General features: G+C 46.0%; 1 long non-coding RNA gene across 1 annotated transcript in view; it reads right to left on the bottom strand.

Annotated features, from left to right (window-relative positions):
* Positions 1 to 9,949: 9,949 nt before the first annotated feature.
* Positions 9,950 to 12,788, bottom strand: part of LOC132022691 (uncharacterized) — a 52,631-nt gene continuing 49,792 nt past the window's right edge. Inside the window, exons 2-3 of the long non-coding RNA XR_009405675.1 lie at positions 10,798 to 10,840; positions 9,950 to 10,219 (exon numbers count right to left, since the gene is read on the bottom strand). This is a non-coding gene — a long non-coding RNA (uncharacterized LOC132022691). The remainder of the gene's footprint in view (positions 10,220 to 10,797; positions 10,841 to 12,788) is intronic.

Raw genomic sequence — 12,788 nt, forward strand, 5'->3', positions numbered from 1 at the left:
CGATGTGGGACTCGATCCCAGGACGCTGGGATCATGACCTGAGCCGAAGGCAGCTGCTTAACCAACTGAGCCACCCAGGCGTCCCCAGACTTGGATTCTATAGCCTTTACCCAGGGCTCCATACTTGTTCACTCTGTTGATGGTCTTTTACTTTGTGATCAAACTAAGCTCTTACAGACCCCCATCCTGCTCAAGGCACGAGCTGACCCAGGCCAGAGAGCCCCCAGACCTAATTTCAATGGGCGCAAACAACTATTACCTTCTTAGGATATGAGTTCATGTTGGGACATTCGAAAGCTCACCCTAAAATGTGTTGAGTCAATTTTGTCTGTTTCTTTCCCCCAAACAAGAAAGCGGTTACATAAATTTTCAGGGGCAGCTGGCCATGGCTGCCTGTGGATCCTTAATTTTGCAACTCTTGTTAAACGTCTGTATGCCCTTCTCCTAGATACCATATATCCCAGCAGTCACAGACAGGAGCCTCCTTCGAAGCCTTGGAACTAACACGCCAGCACCCCCAGCTTTTGGCTTGCTGAATTATAACAAATCTTTTCATGTATCCTGCCATAAAAATCGTGGGATTCCTACCAGCATCTTAGGGCAATCTTGTGTCTCTCGGATATGTCTTACGGGTTTATTTCTCAAGCCAGTTCGACCTTGCGGTATCAGGTATGATCTCATGCTCACATGCAGTAGTGGCTTCTGCCAGCTTGAATGACAAAGCCAACGCACTTACATTAAGTTTCCACATTCATCTCTGTATTCCCCATGCGGTGTCCGCTCTCTCATGTTCATAAAACCCAGCGCCCCTCTAGACAGTGACAGACCACTTGTGTACAAGCTCTTGACTAACCCTTCCATCATCTTAGATGGTTGTCACACTTGAAATCCGGCTACCTTCCTGACCCCACCCCACCCCTGATAATGGAGAGCCCACTCTACTCCCATGATTGCCTTTCAGGTATAGACGTGGTCTCAAATCCCAAGAGGATCTCTCAGACATCCCTTTAAAACACCCAGACGGACTTCTATTTTGTGAAGGCTCCTAGAAATGATCTTTCTGGGCAGACACAATAATTATGGCTATGTCATAGTTTCCCCTGCCGTGAACAGTGGAGACCTCTTCTTTGCCTGTTAAAATCAGCCCATACTGCTGAACTCCTGGCTCTTACTAGAGCTTGCATGTTGGCAGCAGGGAAAACTGCCACTATTGAGGCAAGCTACAAATACGCTTTTGAAGGCTGTCGTGCTGTTGGCACAATTTGGAAATTCTCTGAATTCTTCACCTCTGCTGGTACTCCAGTTGCTAATGGGCATATAATTGCTGGCCTATTACAAGCTATTCACCTCTCTTCTAAAGTCACCATGGTTCATTTGTTCATTGTTCCCAAATTAAGGAAACCAATGTTATATCTTTAGGAAATGATAGGACTAACAGAGCTGCTAACTATGCAGCCCTAAATGGACCCCTTTATCCACTCTCCACCCAATTTGCAAACCTGCCTTTATCCTTGACAAATACTATCAAGTCGTAGGCACATACCCCACAATCTGAAAAAGACAGTACCATACAAAAGGATGCCAAACAATTATCAAATGGATTATATATTTCTCTTCTCTCTCTCTTTCTTTTTTTTTTAAACGCTTTGGCTTGTGCTTTTCTTCCGCCAAATGGGACATATGGACAGACAGGAAATAGTTAAAGAACAAAAAGTCAGTTGGTTTTGCCTTGGCATCCAAAAAATTCCTGACCAAATTATTTTCCTGTGTAACTAGTTGTGAATCTCACCAAGAGATTGGAAGAAATTGGTATGCTCAGGAAGTCCTCCTAGGCCCGTGCTACCCTTTGCTGTCCTTCTGATGGACTTTGTACATTTGCCCTCAGCTTTGGGCTGTTCTCACTGTTTGGTTATTGTCTGCGTATTTAGCAGTGGACTGATGCCATCCGACCAGACCAGCTCATGCTGCAAGAGTGGTAAAGAAATTAATAACTGAGATTGTTTCTCATTTTGGCATCTGTTTAGGGACTGAATCAGATCAAGGAACTCATTTTACAGCAGAGATAAACCACTTCCTTGCAAAAACTCTGGGGTACTCATTAAGATTTCATACCCTGTATCATCCTTGATCATCAGGGCAAGTGGAACATAACAATCTGGACAGAAAAAGGACTTTAGGAAACATCTGTCAAGCAATCAGACTTAAATGTCCAGAAGCATGTCCTTGGCTCTTATAAAGATCCAGAATACTCCAAATAGGGGACATGGAAGTAGCATGTGAGTACCCAGTGCCTATGGGGATCTCTCAAACTCCTGTGGGTTAAGTGAACATTACAGGGACTGAAGTGAACAAGTTAATGCCATGACTAGCTATCTGTGAGCATAACTAGTATACTTGAAGCATATCACCAATAGGTAAAAAAGGCATGGCGCCCGCTGACGGGCGAACTTTGCCACCCCTTCTGACCAGAAGACTGGGCATGCATCAAAGTCTTTAGAAGCAAACATGTGCTGTTTCCTCTCTGGGAAAGACCTTATGAGTTACTGCTAATCACTCACACTGTTATCAAAATAAAAGAAAAATCCTCCTGGGTTCATGCCAACTACACCAAAGCAGACCCAGATCACTGGTCTCAAGACCATTGCCTTACAGGTAACCTTAAAATGAGGATTTCCGGAGTCAATTCCCAGGCCCCAGAAGTGGTCAGCGTCACGAAGAAGACAGCTTTTCCCAAGATCATGGAGTAGGCGACTTTCCTTTCACCTGTCTCTCCTTTAAAACAAATGAGCAAGTAAACAAACAGAAACACCCTACCTTCACTCTACAGCCCAGCAACAACTACAAAATCAAACACTCCTTTTCTTATTAAGACTTTTCCATATTCATGAATCACAAAGTTGGCTGGAGACCACAGGTCTTGATCTATCCCACTTCCTATCTCTAAGTTTCCACTCTGGGCGTCTTTTCGATCTGTGTCTTGGCCTTATTAGCAGCACTCCTTTTCAATAGGTCGCGTGCAGAGTGCGAATCCCCCATGCCAGGTGGCTGCACCCAGCCCCATTACTGGATGGCCCCACTCCTGGGACTGGGAGCTGCTCTAAGGAGCCATGGGGACATGTGTTTCCACTTGTTCTTCCCTGTTTGTCCTCATTATAATCTGTGCCTTCCCTCCCATGACGACGGTTCCCTCGCCACTTGGCGACTAATTTGTTTCTCTCTCCATAGTCGCAGGCTCAGCTTTTAAGATAGGAAATTTCCAGGAAGCTTCAGAGGAGGGAACCCTGGAGGTTCAGAACGCGTTGCCCTAAGATGTGCTGCTTTGTCCTGTGGTTGGTTTCAAACTGAAAATGATCAAGGCCCACAAGACTCAGGAAGACACATTGACCTCCCCTCTTCCCCAACTGCCTAAAATGTTTCTTTTTTTTAGAGAGGGCCTGCTCCAGGAAGGGAGCTATCACCATAGATAATGTCAGTGTGACATAAACTAGGTTTGAACAGGGAGGAGCCCAGCAAGTTGGCCTGATCCAAGTTCTTCTTTTGTCCCGTTGTTCCTGGATGGCCCAGCAAAGATCTGCTCACCAAACCCTTACACTTCCCATTCTTCCTGTGCCTGGCCTTCCTTCCCTCTGAAGCCCCAGACCCCTTAGTCCTTAGTCCAGAATGACATAGATGCCTCATTTTGCCTGACTGTCTTTGGAATCGCTCACGTATATGTGGGTTCTTTGCATGGATATAATAAAATTTGATTTTCTCCTCTTAATGGTCTCATCCCAATTTAATTCATAGAGCAGCTAGAAGAAACTCGAGGGCCAGAGGAACTTTTTCTTCCCCAACAGTTTCAGTGACCTGGCCAGGTCCCTTGTAGAGGTGATGGGGAGGTGGTGGTGTGGAGGTCACACAGACGTGGGTCCAAATTCCGGTTCTGCCAGGTCATCTCACTTTTCAGAGCCTCTGTTTCCTCATCTGTAAAGTTGAGTTTGAGGTGCAGCAAGAATCAAAACAATGAATAGAAAGTGCTTAGCACATTGTCTGCCCGGCATAGCCCAGTGTAATCCGTTAGTGTGGGCGTCACTAGTCTTCTTATAACCCTTATAGAACCCTCCAGTCCTGAGTGGTGCAGATTTTGCCCCAGGACCCACAAGCATGGACAGTGGTGCCTGCCCACTTGGTCTTCCCTTGGAAAGGTCTGTGGCTGATCAGTCTTAACCCCAGTGTGGTAGAAAGAGTCCCAGGTTGGATTCAGAAGACCTGAGCTCTGTGGCATGCCCACCGTGGGACCTAGATGGAAATCTTTTACTTCTCTGAGCCTCAGTTTCCTCCCAAGGTTGTAGCAAGGCTCAACACCATGAAATCCTGCGTATGACACTCCTCTGTAGATAAGGTGGTGTTGCACAGACATCAGGGCTGGGCTTCTTCCTCCTCTCCCTGCTTCCCCGGCCAGCTCCCCTACAACCTGCTGACCAATACACAGCAGGGCCCTGCCTATGCCACCCCAGAGTCTGCCCTGAGTTGGCCTGATGTTAGCTGCTGGAGGATTGCACCATGGCTGTAGCCACAGCCCCAATAATTTGCATGCTTATGTCACAATTTTAGCTAAATGACTTTCAGTTCATAGGTGGAGTCACCCAGCTACATGCAGGATGAAATTCCTGCTTGGCCACACTCTGCACCTTGAACTCCAGTTAAAATGGAACATGCACATACGGGTTTTTTTTTTTTTTTTTTTTTAAGATTTATTTATTTATTTGAGTGGGGGGAGGGGAGGAGGGTGAGGGTGAGAATCTCAAGCAGACTCCACACTAAGCACAGAGCTGGACATGGGGCTCGATCTCACGACCCTGAGATCATGACCTGAGCCAAAACCAAGAATCAGATGCTCAACTGATTGTGCCACCCAGGGACCTCCAAGTATGGGCTTTTTTTTAAAAAAAAGACAACATTGGGTGATGGGAATTAAAGACGACACATGATATTATGAGCACTGGATGTTATATGCAACTAATGAATCATTAAACATTATATCAAAAACTAATGATGTACTATACCTTGGCTAATTGAATTTAAATTAAAAAATTAAAAAAAAATTTTAAAGGCAATATTAATTAATCATTTGCCTTTTTCCTCCCTGCAATTAAGGGATTTAGGGCTGCTGGAGTTTTGCAACCTGTGGAGAGACACAGAATCTTATGCAATGGCATCAACCCGGGTTTTCTTCAAGCCCAAGGATCCCCTTTTCTGACAAATTTCTCTTGAAAACTCCAGTGGTGGAGAACTTGCCCCTCTCCAAGCAGCCCACACCCTCCCTAGCCGGCTCTGGTTGTAACAGTCCTTTCTGGAGTTCTTCTGTTCAAGGACTCTCTTCCCCCATTTCATAGGAGCTCCATGAGGGCAGGAATTGTCTACATCCAAGACTGGCATCCATCAGTGCATCGCCGTGCGGGGGGCAGGCCGGGAGCTCTCAATAAGTTGGGGTTCAAGTGCATTGAAAGGACCAGAAAGTTATTCCTCATTTGAACTGAGAATTTGTCCCCCTAGAGCATCTACCTGCTTCCCCTGAAACTCCTCATTGAGCCCACATGAAATAAGTCTGTTTTTCCTCCACCCAACCATGACCATGTTCTCCCCCAGCACGGGGGCAAATCTGGCAAACACCTCCCCCATGCCCTGCAATACATTTTCTCTTCTCCAGGTTCAGTGTCCGTGTCTTCAACCATTCCTGATGAGTCTGATTTAGAAATTGCTCCCTGTCTTGGTGAGATCATGTTATTCCTTCCTCTGAAAACTTCAGTGGCTCTCCGTGGACTCCTGCAGCCCCAATTCCCTAGTCTGGCATTAGGGCCCTCCAGTGTATATTCAAACTTAATTCCATTGTTTCCTCCTCAACAAAACGCACTGAATCTTTTTTCCTAGAACCGGACCTCCTTGTCCCTGCCTCTACACTGCAATGCCGTTCTAGGCAACACCTTCTCCATCCCTTCCCGCTCTAGGTCTCATCCCTACCAAAGCCCCAAGCAAGTCCCTCCCTCCCTCCCGATCCTGCCAGTGTATTGCAGAAAGAGGGTTTGCAATGAAACCGGCAAATCTAGGTGTCAGTCTCAGAGACACATTTTCACTGGTCACAAGCGTGTATTTTTATAATCACACTGACCCTGGGCAAATCACTTAAATTCTCTGAACCTAAGGCTTCTCCTTTGAAAAATGGGGGGATCCCCATACCCCTCACTCTCTAGAGCAGTCTGAGGAGTTGTGAGATGACCTACGGAAAGCCCTTGGTACATGACAAGACACGTGGACACCCCCACCTCAGCGCCTCTCGGACATGCCCTGTGCCATTCACCAGGCACTAACAACACACTACCTAGATGTGTCAGGGATGCCTCCTTGGGCGGGGAGTGTGCCAGCCCATACGGCTGGCTGCCATTTCCTGATGCCAGGCTCTGTGTGAGGAGTTTCGTAGCAGTTAACTTTTAAGCCTCCTGACAACCCCAGGAAGGAGCTACTCCTATCCTGTGGCACAGATCAGAAACCAGAGGCTGGGAGAAGCTATGGAACTTGTCAAGCTTCCGCCGCTGACCAGTCACAGCACCAGGGTCTAGAATCTCAAGGTCTGAAATCAGGTCTGCCTCACGGCAGAGGCCCCGCCTCCACCACTCTGTCTCCGACAAATTCTCTGGTTCAGTGAAACCAGGGTCTTGCATTCAGTAGGCTATCCCGGATCCTGGCGATGATGGTGTTAATAACCCAGGGCTGAACAGGAAGGTGAGCCCATTTCCAGGACTAAGAGCAAAGATTCCATTTTAATGAGTTCACACCCAAATGCTCCACTCCTGCCCAAATCAACAAAACTTTGAGGGAAGAGTAGACATGTAGAAGCCCTTATAACTCCTGTTGTATTCATCTCATCAGATGCCTGCTCGCGTGATATCAGTGCTGAGGGACACCCAGCCCCCGAGAAGACAGATGGGGAGCGATGGAACTTTTTTTTTAAAGACAGAAACTGATAAGAACTAAAGGGGTGTGCATACCGCTCATGGAGAGAGTCCAGAAGAAATGATTTATACCATTGTGGAGATAAGAGTTATTTATTGAGAAGGATGCCATTCGGGCATACCCTGAAGGTCGAGATCACAGGGAGACATTCCTGGCGGGAGGAAAGTGAGTGGAGGACTGTACCTGGTTCTGCCCAGGAAGTCTGCAAATGAGTTTATCAGAAGTGCTGAGTGCCCAAGAGCAGCGGGAAGGGGACAGAGAGGCCCTGTTCCAAAGGGAAACAGAAGGAAGGCACTTTCATCCAGAGGCGGGGGGGGAAGGTAGAACGTTGGGCAGCGCCAGCTTGCCTTGGGTCGGAGGCCTCCTGATGGACACGTGGATTCCTCTGCCCGGCTGTCCCTGTGAGCCCAGTCGCAGAAAAGCCAGACTGCGGGGAGAGGAGAAGCTGCAGCCCATCCTGTGCGGGCTCCCAGGCCATGACCGGGAAAGCCACCTGGTGGTTTGCATCAGAACAGAGGCAAGCAGAGTGCACTTGAGGACAGGGACGCCAGAGAGCAGGTCATCGGGGCTGTGTTAAGTCCCAGAAAGGAAATGATCTGAGAAGTCATCCAGCCTGACCTGATCATTTTAGAGATGAGGAAACAGGCCTTTGGAGAAAGAGTGACCAAGTAATCGACTGACCTGTGTCTCAAAGCCAGAAGAGCGTTTAGAGGTCAAGTCGTCTACCTTCTCCTTTTATGGATGAGGACGCCCATGTCTGAATCACCTGGGACTAGAGAGAGGCCTTTCTTGCCTTCTGTACCTGCTTTCCTCTGCACTGTCCATCTTTTCCTTTTGGACGAGAAACCCATGGCAGAAAGACCTATGGGGTGGCCTGCAAGAGTAGGGAAGTATTTGCCCCTGTTCAGTAGCGGCAAACATTATTCGATTGCTGAACACTCATACTATGGACACAGAATTCGCTCTTACAATCACCCTCTCCCCTGATCCTTAGCCAGCCCCTAGGAAGCTGCCGTTGTTACAGGGGAGCAAGTGAATGCCCGGAGGGACCACAGCATCTTAAGAGAAGCCAGACTTAAGCGGGAGACTTGAGTCGTACTTCCTCCCCACTTCGTGTTAGGGCTAATAGTAAGTGGGTTTCAGGAAAAGCGTGTGTTTGGATCACACCTGTGCTGGCTTGCCACATGACAGAGCATAAGCTGCTTGAGCATAAAGGTAATTTAGGAAGAAGCTTAAAGGCCTGGGAGGGGGTATAGGGCAGTCCAGGGGAGTGTGGTAGGTGGACGGGCTGGGAGTCTGGTGGTGCAGGGTCCCAGCCCTGAGGTTCCCCTACTGGCAGACTGGGAACCAGGCACTCCCTCTCAGGGCCCACCTCTGCAGCTACCACTGCGATAAGAGAATTAGGTGGCTCGCTTATGCCCTGCCTCTAATCTGGATCCTTCCCAGGACTGGGGTGGGGAGAAGGGGGGCGTTGGGGAAGACTGAAGAATCAGTAGATCATCCTCTGAGGTCTCAAAAGAAAAGGAAAAAAAGATCTGAGGGGCAAACCATTGCTTCTGGATTCTATTCATTCACACACACACACACACACACACACACACACACACCATTTATTATGTCCATTGCACGGGGCTGTCTTTTGACATTTTGGGAGACGAAAAAATAAACACGTTTTAGGGAGGGCCATGACTATGAAACCAAAGGGTACATATTCTAATACATACAAAAGAACAGTTTATAACATTTGTTAATAAAGGGGAATGTTTTAGAAAAAAATGTGTTTGATAACAGGAAGCTTATTAAATCATGTCAGAGCCCCTCATGCAGATATTAGAAAGGATGATGTAGATATTGACATTGACAGATGTCCGAGATATGTTCACTAAAAACAAAATTATGTGCATGAGTGAACATATTTAAACAATTGTGTATGAATCTGATACACACATACATAGTTGCTGTCACAGAAAAAAATCTACTATGTCTAGTACACAGAAGATTTCCTGCTACAAAGTAAACAGTCATCTCTGTGGTGTTGTTAAATGATCTTGATACTTTATAAAATTCTCTGTGTTTTCTCAATTTTTATAAATCATATTATAAATCCCATCACCCATCTTTAGAATCAGAGAAACAAATTTCCATTTAAAAAAAATGACTAGGGGACTCCTGGGTGGCTTAGGCGGTTAAGTGTCTGCCTTTGGCTCAGGTAATGATCCCAGGGTTCTGGGATCGAGCTCCGCATCGGGCTTCCTGCTCAGCGGGGAGTCTGCTTTTCCCTCTCCCCACTCTCCCTGCCTCTGCTCTTTCTCTTTCTCTTTCCATCAAATAAACAAAATCTTAAGGAAAAAATGACCAGATAATCACAGATGTTAATGATTTACAGAAATACAAAGTAGATTCAAAAACTGTGATATAAGATGATTCATCTTGTGATGGATCTTTGTAACAAAGGTAGGAATTTTAAAAGCCTAGGATGTCATTCAACAAAAGGCATATGGTTTGTATCCTTGATTTTGCTTTGCTGTATTGTCCGGTGTCTATAATGAATCTGTATAAACTAGGTAACAAGAAAGAAAGAGAAGTTTTTATTTTTTGAAGAAAGTCTTAATAAAATAGAGTCCCTGCCGTTAAGAGCTGATCATTTAACAGAGGAGCTGAGAGCAGAATATACCTGACTGAAGTAGGCCTCAGGGATCCATAGGCTCACCTTCTGTAGATGGTGAATAACCAAAATGGGGTAAGGACACAAGGAAAGATTTATGGAAGAGAGAGCATGTCCTTCTCCAAACACTGCCCCTGGCTTCAAAGGTGGACATGAAGAAACAAAAATTGGAAGAAAGGCATTCTCAGCCGAGAAAGGCCCACTGGATCAACACTTCCTTAGGATACCACTGCGAAACCCCACCCCTCACCCCCTCATCCCCCCCGAGCATCATGCTTCATCATTATCAAGCTAGCTCGTGTCTTTTCCAATGAGGCAGCTAGGAATGAGTGCCAAGAGTCCACTCTGATTTGATCTTGTTACATATCGAACAGCTAAGTAAAAATGGATTCAGCACTAGACAATGTACTAATGAATTATTTCACAGCTCGAGTATTGGCTCTTGGCTAGATTTGATTGGCAGCTGAGGTCTTCATCAAGTTTATCCAGCATTGGAACTTCTTGCATTGTCAAGGACCAGCAGGAAGATCCCAAGCAGCAGATTTAGATCTTGGTTTCATGCACCTATGAGAAAAAAAAAAAAAAAAAAAAAAAAAAAAAAAAAACAACCTCTAAAGCTTGTTCCTGGCATGGTATGAATTTTCTTCAACACAAGGAGGTTGTGTTCTTTGCTCTCTCCTGGAAGAGATCCGGGATAACCAGAACGGTAGGAGGTGAGTTCTGAGAATGGCTCTGTTCACCTCACTGGAATGTAAAGATCTGGAAAGTCCAAATGAGTCCAGCTCTTAAAGGTGCAGGGATATTCTACTAAATCTCAGTAGGAATAGCAGAGTCTGTGATGTGTGAGTCACAACCTTTTCCCTTCCAGCTCCGTGCGAGGAGAGCTCTACTCCAGGCAGGGGACTCTTCCTCCGGTGCCCGTTCATCTGTGTCATGGAACAACTGGGCCCTTGACCTTGGAGAGTCTGGATTTTAGAGGTTTTTAGTCCCACAGCTTTTGGTTTTGTGTTGTCTTTAATAGTAGGGCCTATTTTTAAAGGCAAACTTTGGTACTCCCAGGACTGTAAAGCCTAGATTCCCCAGTATGGCAGAAATCAAGGAAACAGGACTAAGAATCAAGACATTTGGTGTCAGGTACTTACTGTTTTCTTGGGCAAGTCACTTCCCCTTTCTGGGCTTCCACTCCTAGGAGAGAGAGAGAGAGAGAATGCCCATTTAGGAAGACAACTCAGCACTGTCCCAAAGACTCAAAAGTCATGATCAGACTCTACTCTCCCCACAACCATCCCCTCCTAAGTTGTTCTTCTCTCCTCCATAAGTAACTCTCATGTCCTCTCTGTCTCTCTGTTTCTGTCTCTCTGTCCCTATCTCTCTGTCTCTCTATCTCTGTTTCTCTTGTGTCTATTACAATATTTATTTCCTCAAAAGCTCTGGGAGATGTTTTGGAGTGTGTTAGAGATGAGGGTTGAATATACGTGCTTAGAGCTTCTGATATATGAAGGCTTAAAGCAAAAAGAATGTCCTGATGGGAGAGCTGAGAGCTGGTCTGGGAGGAAACACAGGTAAGGGAAGCAATTGGTCATAAAGGGAAACTTGGAACAAGAAGAGTGGGACCGAAATAGACTTACAAGTCAAGTAGGCAGGTAAGTCAGTAGGTTTGCTTCTCCTCTCATTCCTCCCTTCCTTTCCTAGTCTCTTTTCCTTCCATTCCCAAAAAAGAAAGGAGGAAGTGATCCTCAGTGCTTGCCATGTGCGAGCCACCATATTTGTTCCTGTATCAACTCCAAGTTTCTCTCACTTCTGCCATTCACACAGCATGTTCATGGGTTTGCTATCTCTGCCCTCTAGCTATACCATTACTTACTTAATACTTTTCTTTAAATTAACTCTCTTTTCTTTTCTCTTTGCCTTATATACCTACTTTAGCCCTGTACCTATCAATAACATCTCTAAGAGGGTTTTATATATTAGTACTTTTCTAATATACATTTAAATCAACATGTAACTATTAGAATTTAAAGATGTTTGTCCCCATGTCAGAGTTAAAGGTAACACACTTCAGGATACATATAGATTAGCTCATTTGGCCTTCCCAACTGCCTGAGGAGGTAGAGATGATTGCTACCCTACACTTGAGGAAACTCATATCCAGAAGGGTCAATCACTCACCCAATCTCATTAAGCTAGCAAAGACAAAGTAAGACTAGAAACTACTTATGTCTCCAAGGTCCATGGTCCTTCTCCAAACACTGCCCAATAGTGGGGCAGGGAGGAAGAAAAGAGCTGTCCAAAAACAAGATCAGTCCAAAGAGATTCCAATGCCTTTGATACAACCAGCTTGTTCAGTCTCCATAGAGCCAAGTGACATCGCCCATTCTTGCCTCCCTGGCAGACTCCTGGTTTCCTCCTCCATAATCAAGCCCCGTGTCTGGCACAAACCTGGTACTTGACTTGTGTCTGTCAAGTGGTGGCTTTGATCCAAGGGCCGATCCCACAGTGGCTGTCCTGGTGCCAAGTCTCCTAGAAGCCACCCCAAACCCTGCCCTTTGTGCTTGCCATCACTCAGATCATGACTTTTGGGTTCAGTTTCTTGCCCAGGCAAACAAGCCAGGGCTCTGCCTTCAAGTTGGGTCTTGGGAAGAGTTTTCTATTTTAGGTAGCACATCTATGACGGTGGGTGTTTATTCTGGAACAGTCTGAAAGCATTCTTTCATCTTCTCTTTTTACTGACAGCATCTAGCTTCCTAGTACAGACACCTTGTTTGGCAAAGAAGGGCAAGGTTCTCTGCCACTTCCCCCTTGGCCCCTTCACCCCGGTCCTTTTGGAGTGTAGTTCTTCCATGACACTGAGAGAACATGGTCAGGGTCTTGTGAGGATGACCTGGACTCAACATACCCCTCTGTTACATTCTCTGCCCTGCCAGTGGCTGGCTCTAGGTTTGGGGGGCATAGGGAAGAGACAGAAGAAGAGCATCAACAGCAACAGAGCAAAGGAACTGGTATTTCTTAGAGGCCTATTGTGTCTCAAACACTGTACTAGATACTTGATATCTGTTATCTCATTTGATAGTTTTAACAGCCTAGGAGCTTGACAAATAGGGTTATCATGCTCATTTTACAGATGAGGAAATCC

The sequence above is a fragment of the Mustela nigripes genome, chromosome 7, assembly GCF_022355385.1.
Source record: "Mustela nigripes isolate SB6536 chromosome 7, MUSNIG.SB6536, whole genome shotgun sequence".
In the NCBI taxonomy this organism is placed as follows: domain Eukaryota; kingdom Metazoa; phylum Chordata; class Mammalia; order Carnivora; family Mustelidae; genus Mustela; species Mustela nigripes.